Below are 18,343 nucleotides of genomic sequence, written 5' to 3'. Positions count from 1 at the left end.
ATAAGTGGGGATGGCTGGATGGGGTCTTAACGCAGTGAGAGGCGAGATAAAGGGAAGAGAGGCGTTAGCTGGGGCTTGGAGAAGCAGGATGTCTTAGGCAAAGAACGTTAAGATCTCTCTCTATAGGAAGAGCAGTGAAGTCCCAAGATGAATATCTTGACAGGGCAGCTGGAAGACGACCCGAGGGGAACTTTCATTCTGGGGTGGAGTCCTGGGAAGGGAGCGCAGGTGCGGGAGTGGGTCCATTCTGCACCTCGCTGAAATCAGGCGCCCGGACCTCCCGAAAACACGCTCAATCACCCGGCCCCGGGGACTGGAGCTGGACCCTGCGGTGAGCCCGCGGGGAGCCGTTAGCGGGCTCAGCTCCCCCGGAGCACACCGAACACCCCCCCGCCCCGCCGCTAGCGGCCCGCTCGGGCCCTCCTTTTCGGCTGACGTCGGGGTGAGCGGAGGCGGGAGCGTGGGTGGGCCGAGCGCGCCTTCGCCGGCGATTCGGCCGGCTGTGCCACACCACCGCGCGCCCCCGCTCCGCCCGCCCCTCCGGGCGCGTCTTTTCCGGGCCCGCGCCGCGCTGCGCCTCGCTCCGCCTTCTCCTCCGCCGGCCCTCCGTGTGTGCGCGCGCCGCTGCGGCTTTTTCTCCGGCCTCCGTGGCGCGCCCCTCCTCGCCCCAGCGCTAGCGGGCACGCGGCTCCTTTCCACCAGCCTCTCGCGTGTCGAGCTTTGGCCGGCTGCGGAGACGCCGCAGGCAGCGCCTCCGGTGAGTAACCCCGGCCGGCGTGGCTCCTGCCCCGGCAACCCCTGCCCTGTCGCTGTGCCGGGGCCCCCGCTCCGGCCAAGCTGTCGTCCCACACCTGAGCCCGGAGGAGGTTGAGGGGACGTTTCCATTACCGGAATCCGCTCGCTTTCTTCTGGAGCCCGGGCGTTCTACCCTCCCGCCTCCTCCGGGGCCAGGAAGATTCCCGAGGTCCCGGTATCATCTCCTTTGCTGAGGTCTGGGGTCCTCGAGACCCTGGCCTGCCTCTTCCTGCCGCTCACCGCCCTCCGAGAGCCAAAAGCATCTTCCCGATCGGGGTACTAGGCTTTGCCATGACCCTTTCCAAATGAGCACATCAGGGGCTCGCCAGACCTCCAAACGACCTTTAGGGCGCTCCTGGACCTCAACTCCATTTTGTCCCCTTCGAGTCTCTCTATATCTGAGAGCTAGGGGATCTCTCTGGCCCTAGAAGCATCCGCCCTTCGAATCTGTGGGATGCCCTAGCTTCCGATATCCTCTTAGCTTCCGTATCTTTCGGTAGGTTAGAAAAACGGCTGGTTTCTAGCAGAAACATGCTCTTATTTTTTCCTGTTCTACCTATCTACATCCCTGTTCTCCATGGGTGCTGTATATTTAGCATCAGCTGTATTCACTTCCTCTTCCTCTCATTCGATTGCCCTACAGAAAAGAACTGTGGTCGATGTCAATAGCACAGAGAAGAATCGAGGAGAATATGATTCACTGCCTAACCCCCATTAAGGGGTTACATATTTTAAATAAGACGTCATTTCTTCTCTTCACTCCAGCCATCTCCTCCTTCAAAGGCATTTTTTTTTCACCCTCTTGAAATGACTTTGCTCTAATCGTTCTTTTCACCTTAAAAAAAAAAAAATCATCCCTCTAAGAAACGGCGAGATGGAGAATAAGGGCGAAATGGCATTTAAATGAATCCCTTTGAAAAAGTAAGCAGTCTGCTTTATTGGTTAATGGTTTAATCAACGCCTCAGTTTCCTCATTTACAAAAATGAGGATGTTGAACGAAGGTTCCTTCTAGTGTTTTGATTCTAGGACCTCTAAACTCATGCTTAGTAACATGTTGCAGCATAACGGAGATTTAACCTGATGAAATCCTCATTTCCCGGTAGTTGCTTGCCACGTTACTTTTTCTTTTATGTCGCCTCTAACAAATAGTTTTAACTGCTCTTGATACATAAGGCTGTAAGCAGAGATCCAATGACTGTTCTGTCAATGAGCATATCAGTCAAGATTTTAATAGTGTGAGGCCTCTTCCTTGGATTGTAATATAGCTCATCTTTTCGATTGAAAAGAAGTGTGAGACTTGTAAGATTCCTGTAATAATTAACACCCTCTCTGCCATTTAGGTGGAGGATGAAACATTAAACTGTTAGTCTGCTCGCACCACAGAATAAAGTACCTTATTGTTCTGATAGGAGAAGTAATTTGACACCTAAAAATCCACAGAAGGTGTAATGCAACAAGTAACATCTTGAATAAATTCAATTTTCCCCCTAAAACCCCCATTTTAAAAATAAGCGATTCAGATTACGATTTTTGTTTGAGTGTTTTGGGTAGGGGTGGGATGGGTGGAGAAAGGAGAGGCTTGCCCAATTCAGTGAGAAGAGAAATGAATTGGGACTCCGGAGAGGCTCAGGTGCCAGTTCCAGTGCTAGCTGATGGTATAACCTTGAATAAGTCGCTTTACCTCTCTTCATTTTTGCATCTGTCAGAGGGTCTTGATGTTGGCAGAATAATCCGTATAAGTCCCCCAATTTGAAAAAAAAAAATATATATATATATATATCACAATTTGCGTTAAGGCTGTGCCGTAAATCCTTAGTTAAAATAAGCTAAGGTAAATCCTTATTTAGAACGTTTTTCTGAAAGATCTGCTTACACTAGTTCCAATCTATATATGCATAATTCTTAATTCATCCTTATCAAATGAATGACTATATGTGGAAGTCTATAAATTGGGAAGCATTTTACAAAAGTCAGCTATTGCTAACTTAGGCTTGCAAGTGAAGGGTGTGCATACCACACTTTTTTTTTTTTTAAACATTCAGGGCTTTTAAGAAATTTGTACGGGAATGTATACATACTGCCTTGTAACTGTAATTGGCTAGGCGCTTGAAAAGACTATGCAGGCATCTCAGTCATTCATTCATTTGTTCGTTCATTCAGCTTATCTTGTTCCTCCATCTGTCACGTATTTTGTGCCAGGCCACTAGGATATGATGGTTAAGAAGACAATCCTTACCCTGCAAGGTTTAGTTTTATAGTCCAGGATGGAGGTGATGATGGTGGGAGTTTTGGAGAGACAGTTTTTATGTCAGTTTATTTTTATTAACAACAGTCAAATCAGGAACAGAAGCAAAATCCTGGGGAAGTTAAGGCTCCCCAGGGGAGGAGGAGATGATTGTATTAATTGTAGCCTGTAGACTCTCTTCTTGGCATTCCTTTTTTTTTTTTTTTTCTTTCCTTGACTTTCAGTTATTGAGACTTTAGCAAAAATGAAAGCTTTATTTTTTCCACTCCTGCTATTGGCTGGTCTTATATATTCTTTTTCTTCCTTTCTCTTTTAACTGTTTATTTTAAGATAGTTGTAGCTTCTCATACAATCATAAAAATAATCCCCTTTAATTTTCCCCAGTGGTAACATCTGGCATAACTGTAGCATAATGTCACAAGGAAATTGAGACAGATACAGGCCCTCCACCTGATTCAGAGATCTCCAGTTTTACATCCACTCACTTGCGTGTGTGTATTTAGTTCTATGCAGTGTTACCATATGTGTAAATTTGTGTGACTACCACCACAGTCAAGATACAGAACAATTCCATCACCCCAAAGGTCTCTATGTTGCCCTTTTATAGCCACAGCCATCTCCCTCCCTCCCTGATCCCTGACAACGACTGATCTGTTTTCCTTGCCTATAATTTTGTCATTTCAAGAATGGTATACAAATGAAATCATGTGATATGTAATCTTTTGAGATCGACTTTTTTTCACTCAGTGTAATTCCCTGGAGATTCATGCAGGGACTGTGTCTTGTATCAATAGTTCCTTTTCATTCCTGAGTTGTATTCCATGCTGTGGATGTATTATAGTTTAATCGTTCACCCATTGAAGGACATCTGGCTATTTCCCGTATTTTGTAACCTATTATGAATAAAGCTCCTATGAACAATTGTGTACTGGTTTTTGTATGAACATAAATTTCCATTTCTCTAGGATAGTTGCCCAAGAGTGCAATTGCTGTTCGTATGGTAGTTGCACGTTTAGTTTTATAAGGAACTGCCGAACTGCTTTCCAGAGTGACTGTGCCATCTTACATACCCCCGCCCGTGCCCCAGCAATGCGTGAATGGTGCTCCTCCTTGCTAACACTTGGATTTTTTTTTTTTTTTTTACTGTTGAGTTCTGAGAGTTCTTTATATATTCTTAATACTAGTGCTTTGTTGGCTAGATGGTTTGCAGATATCTTCTCCCATCCTGCAGCTTGCCTTTTCGTCGTCTTCACAGGGAGGTTTCGCAGAACAAAAATCTTCAATTTTGATGAGGTCCAGTTTATCAATTTTTCCTTTTATGGATCATGCCTTTGGTGTCAAGGGGTCTTATGTACCTTTGTTATTTAATTTTATTCCTTGTTGTTCTGTATAACATCCAGTACTTCTGTAAGCAGTGTGAATATTTTTTTCTTTGAGCAATCCTGGAGCTCAGATGTATTCTTCGAACTAGTGGTCCTGATGGCTTACAGTGTGTGTACATACTCATATACATGCTCTCACTATATTAAAATGGCTGCCATCCTTTTGTGCCTTAAAATATAATTTCTGCCTTACCAGGCAGTCAAATGAAACATTAAAATTAATATTTTAAAATTAAGTAGACACGTCATATGCCAAGGAGATTTTTGGTTTCACTTTCTAATTTTAAAATATTTTGGCAAAACTGTATAGTTTATAATCAACATTTGTGGTAAGTAGTCCAAAGAAAAAAAGTCGTGTTTTCATTTAAATGTACTTTGAAAGTGTGCTTCTGCATTTTAAGTAGTGAAGTTGCGAATATGATGATAGATTTAGTAGGCTTTTGCTACTCAGAATAGTGAATAGACTGACTGTTGAATTTGTCTGTCTAGACTGCATGTTTTTCTTTTATAGTAGCTACTTAATGTTCATTTTAATTATCTTTTAAAATAAGCATTAGTTTTAAGGTGACTTACAGTGTTATATTTTGAAAAACATATGTGCTCATATTATGAGAACTTACAGGAAGAGCTTAGTGATCGATTTTTAGAGTATTCATTTCTGTAAGGTGGTACTGAAATTATTACTTGTCCCTTCAGCGTCACCATATTTGCTCAAATAAGTGTATAGCCAGGGTAGTGGATTTGAAAAAGATCAATCATTGGTATAAGACAAGGGCTGGTAAAATACTGCTGGTGGCCAAATCCTGCCCACCACCTGTTTTTATGAATAAACTTCTGTTGGCACACAGGCACATCCACTCATTTATATATTGTCTGGCTGCATTCAAAATACAATGTCAGAGTTGAAACAGAGAACTTATGGCCCTAAAAGCCAATTTACTCTCTGGTAAATTTTACCCAAAAAGTTTGCCCAGAGATAAAGCAACCTTAAAAATTATTGAGTCTCTATGTTATAAAGGAAATTTGACAAACTTTACCTTGACTTTTAGTATCTTTTAGGTATATTTCCATGGGAAATTGTGGTTCAGAACAGTGTATTCATTTTCTTTAAGTCTGAAGGCACTGTGGTCTAGGAGCAGCATTAAGGAATGGATAGAGAGTTGGGAAGGTTGATTTTGTTGTTGTTGTCGTCAAGTGTGGGGTATTTCAGTATGAATGTCAATTTACAAGTATGGCAAATAGTGAGATTCAGAAGCAGGCCTATCCAGTTGCGATGTCCTTTGGAGAGCCTGCTGTGAGCCAGAGTGGTAATGACGGAGCCAGGTATGGCAGTACTGTTGCTCCTGCTCCCCAAACTTCTGTGATCTTTAAATACATAGTAGTTCGAGCCTATCAAGCTGACCTTAAGACTGTTGGTTTATTATTTTGTTTGCACAGCTTCCTTTCGTAAGTTAGAAGTTCATACTTTAGTTCTTTTAAATGTCCTACCTACAAGTAATGTTGAAAATGGAAATTGAGTTAGCACCGTGGGCTGTATATTTGGAAAGAAATGGATCTCAGCCTCACATCATACACAAAGATACATTAAGGATGTATTTTAAACATCTAAGTATATATTTTTAAAATTTCTGGAAAGCACAAGACACCATAACAAAGTTAAAAAGGCATATGACAGACTGGGGGAAAATAACTTCTACATATGCAGTGGAAGCTTTTGTTGACTTCTACTTAACTGACTCACCATATTAAATGATACTCATTTCTTTTGTAAAATACACTGTGCACTGAACACTTGCTATTAGTCGGTTGGTCTCAGGTAAGCCAGGCTTGTGGACCCACCAGTACAACAGATGCTTTTATTACTGAACCTATATATGCTCGTTGTTCTTGTTTTTGTAAATATGTAATTTATTTTCATGTTTTATAATGTGATACAGTCTGAGTAGTGGGGAATTGAAGTTCTTACTGAAAAGTTACATATGAAATGATATGATGTCTGGTATTTGCTTCAGATTATATGGGGGTTGAGGTACGGAGTGCATAGAGATGTGAAAGAAATAAAATTCAGCACGTATAGATAATTGTTGAAGCTGGGGGATAGGTTTATTATAACAAAACATATGGTATGCTTTGGAAAGAGTTGATGAAAGCAAGTTATTACTGTATAATTAGGTGTGGGTAAGACAACGATAAAAGATTTGTATAAAATAAATATAAAAATCTGAAGGGTTCTCTACTCATAGTTCCTTGCAAGTGTCTTTTAAGTTCTTTGAAGTTCTACATTATCTAAGAATTCAAATTAAATTTCCTTACAGTCTGTGGGCCTGGAGTTAAAGAAAGGTCTTGGCTTCTTGGCCCTTTATCGAAAGTTTGATGAACGAGTGTACATTTACCACTGATAAAATGAAGATAAAATGAAATGTTTGTCATGTGCATATTTTCTTATGACTGTTCACCTTAGTTGACCTTTTCAGTTAGCTAATCAAGTGTTCCAAATAACATTAGATAAAAAGGTTTCTACTGTGTAATATCTATGATATGTAAAGAGCTCCTACAGATCAATAAGAAAAAGGCACCTGTTAGAAAAAGTGGCACAGGGTTATGAATTGGCCTTTCACATAAGAAGAGATTGAAATGATGATTAAAAAAGAAAAGATACTCAAACTCATTCTAGTAATTAGGGAAATGAAAACCTTTTTTTTTTTTTTTTTTTACCAAATACATTGGCAAAAACTATAATATCCACTTTTTGAAAGAAATGGGCACTCTCATACACTGTTAATGAGAGTGCAAATTGTGTAGCTTTTTGATAGAGAGTACCAAAATCCTCTCATTTTTAAAATATGCATATATTTTGACCCAGCAATTCTGTAGGAAGCTATTCTAAGGAAATATCTGCACATTTGTATAAAGATGCATACAAGATTTCAATGCAGTGAAACTGGTCATAACAGTGAAAACTTGGCAGCAACCTAAATGTCCATCAGAAGGGGAATGATTTAAATAATGACATGCTGTTCTATGGAATAACATGGGGCTATTAAAGGAAAGAAACCCTTCAGACCTATATAAACTGACATAGGAGTTCCAAAATATGTTGTTAAAGGTGGGGGAGGGCAGAGGAGGGAGTTATAGAACAGTCCATATACCATGATTCCACTTATCTAAAAGAACAAAACCTTACCATGCGTATGGTTAATACAAAAAAGTGTGATTGATATGCACCACAAATGGTTATCTCTAGGGCAAAAGGGAGTGGTGTTAGAGGAAGGCAGTATAGAGATACTTATACATTTTACCCTATACAATTCTACAATGCATTTTAATTTATGATTACTATTTTGATAGTAATTATACAGATTCCTCATATGCAACATTACACACTGGAGGATAATTACAATGCGATTCTGAAATGGAGTGAGTGCCTTGTATTTGGAGAGCACTCAGGTAGTTTTTAAAAATAATTTTCTCCCTTTGTTAAAGTACTATTTGTATTATCTAAATTTTCTGCACTGAAAATATGAGTATAAAGAAGAATAAGAGCACCATAATCCCATACCCAGGGAGATCTATTGTCAACTTTTGGGGACACGTTTGTGTACACACATGTATGGATGCTTGCATGCACACGTGTGCACACATGTATGTGTGCAAACATATGTGTCTTCTTTCTACAAAAATGGGTTCTTACTGTGCATACCGATTTGTAATTTGCTTCCTTTAACTTGACTGTATACTGTGAGCATCTTTCACGTTCGGTAACTCTGAATAAGTGAAAAAGACATCTTAGTGGGAAAAAGAACAACACTGTGCCATATAAATGTAGTGTTCTACTTAAAATAACTGGTTTCTAGGACAAACTATAATCTTAAAGTCATGGCCACCAAAAGTAAATAACCAAGGAATTAAAAAATCCTCAATGTTAAACCAGTTCAGTTCTGTTTGGAATTTATGCACATGTTGTTTAAATTGTAGTTACTAGTAATGATGTATAAGTGCAATGTATTAAAATGTCATTAGGAATCTTTTGGGTGGAGTTTGGTTTTAATGAAGATTTTAAAACTGAGCTTGAACAGTTATTTTGGTTCAAAGAAAAACCAACCGCTCTAATTTTTGGTAAATGTGTGGGCTTAGTTGTGTTCTTTCACAACTTATAAAAGTAAAGAAAATCTAGGTCTCTGTGGCAACATGAATTTTTGTCTATGGTAACTCAGTCTATAGTATATAAAATTGAACATTAGGAGAACTGTGTTTGATTTGGGCAAGTATGTACGTATTCTGCTCACATGTCCTCTAGAAGCATTTATTAAGCACATCCGCCGTAGGCTCATTATAACCTTTTCTGGGTTTATGCTGTGGGACTTAGAGGTGAAAAGACCTTAGTTTATGATGAATTCAATAGAGTATTTAATAAAAGAAGATTCTACCTTGTGGACAATGGTGTTAATGTGATGGCCCAGCATAGCTACTCATATTTTTGTTATGACGATTGAAATAGCATCGCCGCTCTCCAAGGCTGTGCATCTTGTGCATTTTGGCCTTTCTGGAATTGATTTCACAGCAAGAGGATTTTTCTTTCATAGGCGCTGTGAAGTTAGCAGATTTTATGTGGGAGTCAGAATAGAGGTTTCCCATTTCTCGCTTGATTAATGACAGGGACATGTGAGATGAGGCTTTTAACAGAGGTATTGGAAATATTTATGGTGGCTTCTAGTGGTTGTTAAGAAGTTAAGGCAGTGGAAGGCATGGTGAAATACCTGTTTTCTCTTAGGTATCCTGTTTATTACCTTCAATATGTGCCTAAAGCATTTTAATACTACAAAAAAAAGTAATGATAGGGTTTTGAAGGACCACTCCCCTGGGGGTACCCGAGTGATGAGTCATCAGGGAAAGCCTGCAGAAATGGGCAGAGCTGCTCCCGCTGAGATGGTGATCATTCGTTATTCTCAGAATACGTTAGTCATTTCTGCTTCTCAAATGAACTGAAAGCTGAACATTTCCCGCAGACAGGAAACAGGAACTTGGTTGAATGAGCTTAAAGTTCAGTTATGGCTTTGGAAACAGAAGAGAAGACAGAACTAGCACTAGTATCTCATGGAATGCATCCAAGTAAAAGATGCTATGTTCCCCATGACCACTGAAGATACTAAGTTTGAGACATAGCTTAAAAGACTAATTGAAGAATCATCACTTGACTGAGGGGTAGAACTGGGCAGAACTAGCCATAAACAACTGTCAGATGAATGTGTTTCAGACAAATAGAGCAGAAAAGAGAAAAGCAGCCTAGGATAATGGTATTCTTGTACTTGGAACCACAGAGACCTTCAGGATTTGGTGCAAAGTTAGTTTAGGATGGTTTAAAGCCTTTGGTGAAATATTTGGGATTCCGTTTGTGCCCAGGCACTTCCTTACAGGAGTAGGTTAGAATTTCTGTGAAGCAGGTGGTTTCCATACTCTGGAAACTAGAAGAGTCATGGTTCAGGCTCACTGTTTGGTGGATTATAGCAACCTGCAGATGGAAAGCTGTGTAGTGTTTATTTCCCCCAATAGAAAGGAATGTCAGTATTAGCATATTCATTCAAATATAGTTATACATTATACATTTTTAAGCAGAATGAACTCGTAAGGACATTATATAACACAGATTTTCCACCAGAAATTTTTGGATTCCTTTGCTTAGATTTTGTTTTTAGTGTCAAGTATAAAGGCCCGGGTTTTTATGTGGAAGCAGGTTTTTAATTTATGCACATATTTACATTAATTTTAATATTCTCTTGATCACCAAGAGATTGTTGAATATTAAACTGTTAGTAAGGGAGTAGCTTTCTTTAGGAAGTATCCCCCAAAGAATTTACTTCTTTGCAAGTAATTTTAGAAAAGACAACTGCAAAATGGAAACTTCCCTGGTGAATCTCCCACCTCCTTTTTAAATCCATGTTTTGAAATGGAGTTCCCCAACCTCACTTTTTTTTTTTTTTAATTATTATTTATTTATTTATTTTTGGCTGCATTGGGTCTTTGTTGCTGCGCGCGGGCTTTCTCTAGTTTCGGCGAGCAGGGGCTACTCTTCATTGCGGCGCACGGGCTTCTCATTGCGGTGGCTTCTCTTGCTGAGGAGCACGGGCTCTAGGCACGTGGGTTTCAGTAGTTGCGGCGCAGGGGCTTAGTTGCTCCACGGCATGTGGGACCTTCCTGCACCAGGGCTCGAACCCATTTCCCCTGCATTGGCAGGCGGACTCCCAACCACTGTGCCACCAGGGAAGCCCCCCAACCTCACTTTTACGCCTTTCTTTTAGGACTGAGTAGAATTGAATGAGGGGTGATCAACCCCAGAAGTACAAAGTGTTCATTAGGGTTAAAAAGATACTTGTACTTGCCCTGCCGGCTGACTTGAATCCTAGCTCAGTAGGGTCATTCTGGAGTCACTGTAAGCATAAGGGCTCTGCAAAGGTAGAAGAATATTCTACTTGGCTCTTGGGGGAAGAATATTCCAGTGCTCAGATAGCTTCCCAATCTCTGTCTTGTCTCAGTGGTACCCTGCATTTGAGCCGTTGTTATCTGGTTATATGAAATGTTTGTGTGGCGTGATCGGCCTATGATTGCAGTGATATAGTACATGTGGTGCAATGGGAGGGTCGTTCCTAACTTAACTTTCAGACAGCTGATCTTTTTCTCAAAAAGCCCCTAACCCTAAAGATTGTAGGGTTTTTTTTTAACCTCTTAGGGAGAAAGTGCTTCCATACAATCTAGCTTCTAACTGTCCTCAACTGAGGAAGACTGTTGACCACCTCCCTCCCTGCCTTTGATCGAAGGGTCATGTTGCTTAGGGCACTGCCCACAGGAAATAGGAGGTCAGTGCTATACTAGGGCATGATCAAAGGAGTGAGAGTTGGCCATGAACATATGGTCTCTAGCCAGAGCGTACCTTGAGTTTTGAAAACTAGGAATCTCAACTCCAGTTTGTTCTTTAGAGACATATTTTAAAAACCAGCTGTAGCCTATTGGGTTCCTAAGCTAAGAGTGTGTTGAGAAGCCTTGCAGTGTTTAATCTACTATCACAGTCTCCGGTGGAAATCTGCAAAAGTGAGTCAAAACTCTGTTTTTCCAAAGACAGGATTGTTGTTATGAAACACATATATGTTACTTTAATGACTTCGATGAGATGCAAGCAACTCATTTTGAAGCAGCTAATTTTGGCTGAAAGAATTGCTTTTCAACCAAGAGTTGATTTCTTTAATTTTGCATCATTCCTAGCTAATGTGACACTAAGGTCATTGTATTTGTCTGGTCTCTTCTAGATGTCATAACATTTTGTCATGAGATCATGAGAAAATGTTTCTTCTGCTTTGAGAGGAGTGATTAGGAGTCTGTTTAGGATGGAAAATCAATTCTTAGATTTGTTGCCTCTGCTGCTGACCTCTGCCTCTTGTGTGAAAGAAAATCAATGATGTTTCAAAGTCATACAGTTACATATTTGGGTTGCATAAAATTGTTCTGTGGAATGAGCTAAACTTTTAGAATTTGAGTTTGGTACTTGGCCAGATCTGGGGCCATGTCCTGCGATTGCTAGACCTTGTTTTAAAAAAAAAAATTTTTTTTTTCTTGCTTTTACCGGCAATACCCCATTGCTGATGAAAGATCAGGATGTTGCCTGGACTTGGCACCGGGCGCCGAACCTCAATGCCTTTCTCTTCTACTTTCAGGCATAGCAACCCTGGAAACCATAAGATCGAGGTGCTGGAAGCATTCTGATTAATCCCTTTTCTTATTCTTTAAAAATCTGGCCTGTTGCTGTCACACAACCATCAGGCCTCAAGATGTATGCTTAACAGAGAATGTTTGTTTTCAGAACGTCCTCTGTGTTGACCTTAGTTTTGCTTTTGAAGAAGAGTAAGCAGCAGGTTGCCCCGTATAGTACATGAGGAAGCGAACCGCCTTTACCTTTTACTGCTGCTCACATTGTTTGCAGATGCTTCCAGGAGGATTGTATTATAACCTAATTTAAAGATGATGTATTTTCGCTTAACTATTCACAGAAATAACTGCAAAGGGATGTTTTAAAGGCAAATTACCCATCGTAGATACAGCGGAAGTTAAATGCTTTAGGGATAAATGGGTGATATCTGCTGGTCGGAAATATCAACACTGTTGGAAGTTATAGCAAGTTTCTTGGCTGACCTTTTTATGGGGACACATAACTCCCCTTCCTTAAACAGTGTCTCATTGAGATGGGAAAAAGACTTCTGCTCTGCTGGGGAGTTTTTAGTACACTGGTGCTTCTCTTTAAATCTGTTTTTGAAATTCTTGTTTTGGATCTCATCTTCTGCAAAAGTGCCTTATATTGACACACTGTCAATACTCAAGTAAGGAAACCTACAAGTAAGGAAACCTACGAGTAAGGAAACCTCCCTTGGGTGTGTTCTGCAGCGGAACTAACCTATTCCAAACTTTACACTTGCTGGAGGATTAGAACCAGAAGGTTATAACCTGTTTGTAACAGGTGGATAGTAGTCTGCAGATGAAATTGATCCAGACCTTTTAGTTTTCTGTTTGTGTTTTTAGCTCTGCATTGTCCTTTCCTTTATTCCTTTTCAGAACCTCATTTTCAGGCTTTGCATAATTTTCCTTGCCCCAATATTTAAAGGAAATTTTAAAAAATCCATTTTGAGCAAGCCAGCTGGTACCTAAGCATTAACAGGTATAACTGGATAATCCCAGAGGGTAGCTATTATTATTAACTTTTTAAAAAAGTCTGGTTGGGCTATTATTATAGGGTTGAGGGTTGGCTCATGGGTATGCCTCCTTTCCTATTCTACGTATATGTCTGCTCTCTATGTTAGTCTCATGTCCTCTTAAAATATTGTCTGTTGAACAGTAAGCTCCAGAAGGAGTGGGCTTGGTAAATGCTCATTGAATTTTTCTTGAATGAATGCATGTGCATGTACCTGTAGCTGCCCAGGATTTGGGAAACTAAATTTTTAAAAATATTACAGATGAAAAGGGTGGTTACTGGCTATACTTATTTTTAATTATTTCCCTCAAATGTCCTTATGGTGGTTAGTCTTCAGCAGTGATGATTACAAAACCAAAGAAAATAGAGACTCAACCGTTTGTTTCCTGCTTCAGTGAGCCTATGCCCAATAGGATAACATCACTTTCATATTATGAAAGCCACTGCATATGTCATTAAGTCTTTACAGCTTTCGGTTGTCATGCTAGAAGGCATAGCTTCTTCCAAGACTTCTTTCTACCAAAGAAGTTTTATTCCACCATATTCTTGTTTAAATGTAGGAATCTCTTAACCAAATGGATTTTTTCTTCTGGATTTAAAAAATGTGATCTTAATACATGGCTTATTTTTTAAAATAAATGTTTCATTTTGGAATAATTTTAGATTTACAGTGAATTTGTAAAGATAGTTCAGAGGTCCTGGATATTTTTCCCCAGCTCCCCCTAATGTTAACATTTTACATAACAGACACTGGTGCAATACTCTAAACTATAGAATTTATTTGGATTTCCCTAGTTTTACTACCAAAGTGTTTAATTATTTTCCTGTTCCAGGATCCAAAATTGTTATACATGTTTATTTTAGAAAACATGTATGGATAAAAAAAACAAAGTACGAGTCGTCCCCCTACGCAGAGACAACTATTGAGATTTTTTAGTATATATCCTTCCATATCCCCCAAACCTTTTTGGATTCCCCTAAAAAACAAAATGTGTTTTATATACCGTTTTGTAATTTGCTTTTTTACACTTAATATAGCATTTAATTTTTTTTGTGAACATCTTCCCATGTCTGCTATTTTTAATATAGTTTAATCTATTCCCTATCCTTATTTATTTATTTATTTATTTGGCCATGCCAGTGGCTTGAGGGATCTTAGTTCCCTGACCAGGGATTGAACCCAGGCCCCCGGCAGTGAAAGTGCCAAGTCCTACCCACTGGACTGCCGGGGAATTCCCTGTCCTTAGTTATTTTGTTTCCATTTCTTCGTTCACTTAATTCTTCATGATTTAAGGCCAAACTATGCGTGTGTTCTCAATGTTTTCCCCCCCAACAAACCTGAGAAATAGGACACTCTTATCAGTAACAATGGCTCATTAACCCAGTGATTCTAAATATGTGTGCATTAGGTTGAACCATTTGAAATTGCTATATTTTTGTATGTAACAGCTTTTCAACTCTTGGCAATTTTATATGGTTCAACCTAATAGTTTAAAAAAGCTTTCTAGGTCATTCTGATCCCTTTCCTCCGTTCTCACTCCACGGAGAACCCCTGGCCTCTCACTCTACTGAGAATCTCTGCATTTAGAATGGTGAGCTGACTCTGAAACATTTCAACAGGCAAAAATGTTGACAAATCACCTTCCAGGTGTCTCTGATAAACACAACATCCTTAAGACTTATGCCTATGTTGATGACATATGCAGAGAACTTGAACTCCGGTGAATTGCATCTGTCCATCAGCGTGTTGAAAATAGACTTCTGATCATCCAGCCGAAGCTCTGGAAAATACAGGCTGACTGACGGCTCTGCTTCCTGGTTCTGTATCTGTATTGGCTAGCCAGGGGCACTGGTGCCACCCAGTGGTACCTTGTAGACGAGCAGCTGATGTTGCTCTCACCTCTACTTTCACTTTTTTCTTTCTTTCCTGTTCTCCCATGTTTATGGTCTCATCTTCCTTTTCTTTTCTCCATCTGTGCCAGTTGCAGTAACGGGTTTCATTTAGCCCAGCTGATAAGAATCAGAGCGCTACACTAGCCATATAATTTTGCTGTGATATCCTTATTTAAGTAAAGGCCTTGGAATATGAGACATGAAATCATACGTGTAAACATACTGAGCAGACTTATTTGCTCTGCTTATGAAGTCATGATTCCTACCCAGAATGGGAGTAAAATCTGTACTCTGCCAGAATGTGGCCCCTCTTGTGTTTAATTTCAAGCTTGTCAGTGTATGAGAGGAAGCACGCCTATGTATCTCAGATGTGAGGAGGCATACACACATAGAGTGAAAGATTTAACTGGGAAATCATTCTTTGGTTTCCTTCCTCTTTAGCATGACTTGTTATTTCAGTCAAGAACTATTTAGTAAGCACCTACTGTGTACCTGGACTGTGCTAGGTTCTGGGGATTATAGCAGCGATGGGGACAGAGATGACTTCTGTCTTTAAAGAGCTTACAGCCCAGCCAGGGAACAGAAACTTGAACGCTTTTAGGTGCTGTGCTGGGAGAGGAAACAGCAGAGGCACCTGACGTAAAGCGGGGAGGTCAAGGAAGGCTTTTTAGAAGCGTCATTCAAACTGAGACCTAAAGGAAGCCAGGAAAAGGGAGAAGAGAATGTTCTTGGCAGAGAGAAAAGGATGTGCTAGACGCAGAGGTGAGACATTAAGCTTCGTGCTTTTGAGAACCTAAAAGAAGTTTGTGATGGCTCGAGCTGTGAGATCAACTCATTTATAAGTTTCACACCAGTCCCGGCAGGTAGGAGTAGTATTCCCTCCATTTTAGAGTTGTAGCAAATGAGGCACAGAGGGCACAGAACTTGCCTGAGGTCACCCCATTCTAGTAAGTGGTAGCGCCAGGAACTGGACCCAGGCCGTCTGGCTCCAGCACGTTGGCTCACAACTACCTCAGCAGGACGCTGCGTTATAGATACTGGCGCTTCATTGTCCTGCCCCCCTCCCCGGCTCCTCCCCCCCCTTTACCCTTTGATGAAGCATAGCGCCTTATCCTGTTCATCTGTGGTCTTTTTAAGGGCCAAGTTAAATAAAATCTTTCTTAGTAAAACTGAACGTTAAGCTGTACTGGGTACAGCCTCTTCCAAGAACTAGAGCTTATAAATAATGTGAAAAATTCCTTAAGCTTACAGCATCTGGGTTAGCCCGGAAAGTCTCGGGTTTGCTTTAGTCTTTTATCATTGATTGGGAATCAGATACCTCATTTGATATGCAACTCTACGGTTGTAGAGTTGTAATTGGTCATATTTTTAAACAATGAGTGTAAGGTATGTATTCCCCGCAAGGCTAGAATTTTTGTTTGCTTGCTAAAGTTGATTTGGCAATATCCTTTTCTCTGATTTAGGTTAAGTTAGTGAAAGGGTAAACACAACTTCTTAAATAGGACTATAGTCTTTAAAAGTCACATGAATTAAAAGCCTATTCGTGGAGATATTTTCTTACAACAGATCTGATTTGTCCTTTATGTACTTAATATACAAGTGTGTGCTTTGTAAGATGAGGAACTGACTTCGGTTTGAAATTATTAATTAAAATTTAATTCTAGATTTTAGAAGTTGGGTTATAAATAGTTGTATGTAAACTATTTAAGATTCTAATTTGTTATCGTTGAAACACTTGGAATAAAAAGTTGTGTGTGTGTGTTTGTGTGTGTGTGTGTGTGTGTGTGTGTGTGTGTGTTAAATGGCACAAAGCTGGTTGTTTCATTTATTTTCCCATTTATATGTGACTGTGGATTCAGTCAGGACTTAGTACTTGGAAGTGTCTTTCCAGTAGTGAAGGTAGGCTTCTGCTGATGTAGCTATACATTCTTGCCTTGTTCTCCGTGCGACCAGAGTTAGGGTTATTACTAGGGTCATCATTAGGGATGTTTTTGCCAAAAGGCGGGGGGACACTCTGATAAGAATTACTCTGGGACAACATGTGTAAACCAGGGGACAGACCTAGGCAAGCTGGGAAATGTGATTACCCTTCAGAAGCACTGGCTCAACCCGATTGAGGTAACCAGCAGCCACAGGTAGCTTTCCCTTTACTTTGGAGTAAAACCATTAATTTTCCAGTAAATGTATTATTGTATATTGCAGTGGAATTGTATGTGTAGCAGCTGTGTTCCTTTTAGAATTTTGGGGCATTGTGAACTCAGTGCTGCTAGGCCCTGTCGAGGTTACTGCAGGACACAGAGCTGTGTGGGCCTTACAGGAAGTGAGATTACTTAATGATACTTTACTGTTGCCTGAAACATTTTGAAATGAAAACTTTGAGGGAAAGAAATGATTCAGCCTTTTCTGCCTCCTACTGCTTTTTGAAGTCAGCTAGTACACATTAGTAAGCTGATACCACAGTTGATTGGAACGTCTGAAGCAAGACATTCTTAGGTAAGATGATAGCCTCTGAAGTTCTGAGTAGTTGGTCCCAGAGTTCAGGTTGTAAACAAGTGGGTACTGATGGAGAGCTGACTTCTGAAATCCCCTCCCTTCACCGTCCCTTTCATCACCTGTGTGGTAAGCAAAGAAGGGATACCCAGTTGGTGCCTTTTGCCCATGACACCTTCATCTGGTTAGCTGAAAAATGGTTTCCTTATGGGGCAGAGGAGTGCCAGTATGACTGTTCTCATACCTATTAAATCTTATGCTGGTATCATCTGGCATTTGCGTTCCTGTTTGTTTTAATAGGATAAGTGAGTGGAACTCTGGGCTTTAAGGAAATTATTGATACAGTATTTCCATCTGTATGGAACCCCTCATGATTATCTGGCTCTTTGATATTGTCTGTTCACTTGCCAGTAGTAGTCAATTTTTGTTAGCCACATTTTGACAGAGGGTACCACAGGGATGCTTAGCTTTAGGAAACATTTAACATTGTAGTTATGGCAAGAAAAAAAACCCACTCATTTTATCTCGCTTCATAGATCATATTACATGAGCGAAAGAAGTTTATTTTACTTTGAGTCTAGTTTAAAAACAGAAGTGTCAAATCTTCTTTCCGTAGTGGGGTTGAAGTCAACTTTTGGCTCCTTTTGTAGCATCTCTTCACCACGTGAGTGGGGCCAAATGCCTTAAGGGCCATACTCATTGTCACTTATCAACACACACGTATATACACAGGCACACGCTAGAATTAGTTGAGACTGGTGCTATATTTTCTACTTATGTATTGAGTGATAAAAGTAATATGTTCA

At 40.2% G+C, this 18,343-nt stretch overlaps 1 protein-coding gene and 1 long non-coding RNA gene across 6 annotated transcripts in view; both read left to right on the top strand.

Annotated features, from left to right (window-relative positions):
- The window catches only part of LOC309620846, a 589,684-nt gene that overhangs the window by 225,048 nt on the left and 346,293 nt on the right, over positions 1-18,343 (top strand). The gene's annotated exons all lie outside the window — the stretch shown is intronic.
- ACSL4 (acyl-CoA synthetase long chain family member 4) overlaps positions 525-18,343 on the top strand; it is an 81,186-nt gene continuing 63,367 nt past the window's right edge. For 2 of the 5 annotated variants that reach the window (XM_082377172.1, XM_082377171.1), the window contains exon 1: positions 532-757. The gene's annotated coding sequence lies outside the window, so the exon portion shown is untranslated. Of the gene's footprint in view, positions 758-18,343 lie in introns of all 5 variants that reach the window. The other 3 variants (XM_082377174.1, XM_082377173.1, XM_082377175.1) reach the window with 2 other exon arrangements.

Source organism: Balaenoptera borealis (genome assembly GCF_965194805.1).
Source record: "Balaenoptera borealis genome assembly, chromosome: X".
Taxonomy (NCBI): domain Eukaryota; kingdom Metazoa; phylum Chordata; class Mammalia; order Artiodactyla; family Balaenopteridae; genus Balaenoptera; species Balaenoptera borealis.
This window is presented reverse-complemented; position numbering and strand designations above follow the sequence as displayed.